Genomic DNA, 3028 nt, shown 5'->3' with positions numbered 1-3028 from the left:
TTTATTTTTAATTGATTTTTTACAGAGAGGAAGGGAGATGGATAGAGAGTTAGAAACATCGATCAGATGCCTCCTGCACACCCCCTACTGGGAATGTGCCTGCAACCAAGGTACATGCCCTTGACCGGAATCGAACCTGGGACCCTTCAGTCCACAGGCTGATGCTCTATCCACTGAGCCAAACCGGTTAGGGCTATTACTTGTACTTTTGATATCATATCTAAGAAACTATTACCTAATCCAAGGTTATGAAGTTTATGTCTATGTATTCTTAAGAATTTTATAGTTTTAGCTCTTCTATTTAGGTACTTGATCCATTTTTAATTAATTTTGCATATGTTATGAGACAGGGGTCCAATTTCATTCTTTCACATGTGGATATACAGTTGTTCCAACCATTCGTTGAAAGATTATATTCTCCTTTGAATTGTCTTGTTGAAAATAAAATGTGATTATTTCTGGAATTTTTAAAATTGGATTTCTCTGATCTGTATGTCTCTCTCACTTTATACCAGTACCACTCTGTTTTTTTTTGTGTGTTTTTTTTTGTGGTTTTTAAAAAAATTTTATTTATTGATTTTGAGCGAGAAACGTTGACTTGTTGTTCCACTTATTTATGCACTCAATAGTTAATTCTTTTTTTATTTTTATTTTTTTTATTTCTTAAAGTATTACAAAGAGTATTACACATGTCTCCTTTTTTCTCCCCCTTGACATTCCCCTGGCTTCCCCCACCCCCCAGTGTCTTGTGTCCATTAGTTATTCTCATATGCATGCATATAAGTCCCTCAGTTGATCTCCTACCCCGCCCAACCCTCCCCAGGGTTCCCACTGTAGTTTGACAGTCTGCTCAATGCTGCTCTGCCTCTGTATCCATTTTTGTTCATCAGTCTATAGTGGTCCTTATTATCCATAAATGAGTGAGTTCATGTGGTATTTTTCTCAGCTTCCCAGGGTCCATCTCAGTCTCACAGGGGCCATCTCAGCCTCACAGGGGCCGTCTCAACCTCACAGGGGCTGCCTCAACCTCACCGGGGCCGTCTCAACCTCACCGGGGCCATCTCAACCTCACCGGGGTTGTCTCAACCTCACCGGTGCCGTCCCAGCCTCACCGGGGCCGTCTCAGCCTCACCGGGGCCGATTCGACCTCACTGGGGCCGTCTCAGCCTCACCGGGGCCGTCCCAGCCTCACCGGGGCCATTGCAACCTCACCCAACCTCACCGGGGCAGTTGCAACCCCACTCTGTTTTGATTACTGTAGCTTTGCAGTCAGTTTTGAATGGGAAAGTGTGAATTCTCCAATTTTGATCTTCTTTTTTAACACATTTCGTACCGCTCAGGAGTTTTCTCATGTTTCGCGTGCCATCTGTTAAGGACTGCTCATGAGTATTCTCGTTTTTCACGCCCATGGAAAAAGGAGTGAATCTAGATACTTATGTAAATTTTGTTTGGTCCCTCTTCATAGAGGAAAATGTTTTACGCAGTACCATACGTTAAAAAAGTACTAGGAACTTTAATTGTTTAATTGTTTTTGTAAATAAAAATGTTATAATTATTGAAAAACAACACCTAAAGTGCATTATGATGATTTAAATAACCTGCAGTTTTCCCAAAAACGTGCGGTCCCTGGCGTATGTCTTAGAGATTTCTATGCGGTATGCAATGTGTTAAGATAGAAAAGCTTAGCCTGAGTCCCTTGAGTTTTCATATGAATTTTAGGATCAGCTTGTCAATTTCTGCAAAGAAGCCAGCTGGGATTTTGATAAGGACTGCATTGAATCTTTAGATTAATTTGGGGAGGATTGTCATTTTAACAACATGACATCCACAATTTTACTTTTGTTTTTCTATATCTGGTGTCTTTTTTGTTGTTGCTTCTCTATTCTTCCTTTACTGCTTCCTATGCATGAAGTGACTGTTTTCTAGTATAACATTTTAATTCCTTTAATTATTTTTTCAATATATTTTTTGAGTTATTTCCTTAGTGGTTACTCTAGGGCTGAACATATACATCTTAACTTAGAATCTACTTCAGGTTTATGCAGCCTTAATTTTAATGACATATAGAAATGTGATTTCTATATAGATCATTTCTTCTCCCCCCCACCCTTTTTTAAAATAAATCTTTATTGTTCAGATTATTACAGTTGTTTCTCTTTTTTCCCCTCATAGCTCCCCTCCACCCAGTTCCCACCCCACCCTCTGCCCTTACCCCCCGCCCCCGCCACTGTCCTCATCCATAGGTGTATGATTTTTGTCCAGTCTCTTCCCACACCCCCACACCCCTTTCCCCCCCAGGAATTGTCAGTCCACTCCCTTTCTATGCCCCTGATTCTATTATATTCACCAGTTTACTCTGTTCATCAGATTTTTTATTCACTTGATTTTTAGATACACTTGTTGATAGATATGTATTTGTTGTTCATAATTTTTATCTTTACCTTTTTCTTCTTCTTCCTCTTCTTAAAGAATACCTTTCAGCATTTCATATAATACTGGTTTGGTGGTGATGAACTCCTTTAGCTTTTTCTTATCTGTGAAGCTCTTTATCTGACCTTCAATTATGAATGATAGCTTTGCTGGATAAAGTAATCTTGGTTGTAGGTTCTTGGTATTCATCACTTTGAATATTTCTTGCCTCTCCCTTCTGGCCTGCAAAGTTTCTGTTGAGAAATTAGCTGACAGTTGTATGGGTACTCCCTTGTAGGTAACTGTCTTTCTCTTGTTGCTTTTAGGATTCTCTCTTTGTCTTTTGCTCTTGGCATTTTAATTATGATGTGTCTTGGTGTGGTCCTCTTTGGATTCCTTTTGTTTGGGGTTCTCTGTGCTTCCTGGACTTGGAAGTCTATTTCTTTCAGCAGGTAGGGGAAGTTTTCTGTCATTATTTCTTCAAATAGGTTTTCAATATCTTGCTCTCTCTCTTCTTCTGGCACCCCTATAATTCGGATGTTGTTACGCTTGAAGCAGTCTCAGAGGCTCCTTACACTATCTTCATATTTTTGGATTATTTTTTCATTTTGCTTTTCCG

The sequence above is a fragment of the Myotis lucifugus genome, unplaced genomic scaffold (genome assembly GCF_000147115.1).
Source record: "Myotis lucifugus unplaced genomic scaffold, Myoluc2.0 scaffold_963, whole genome shotgun sequence".
NCBI lineage: Eukaryota > Metazoa > Chordata > Mammalia > Chiroptera > Vespertilionidae > Myotis > Myotis lucifugus.
Note: the sequence above shows the minus strand (reverse complement) of the source record.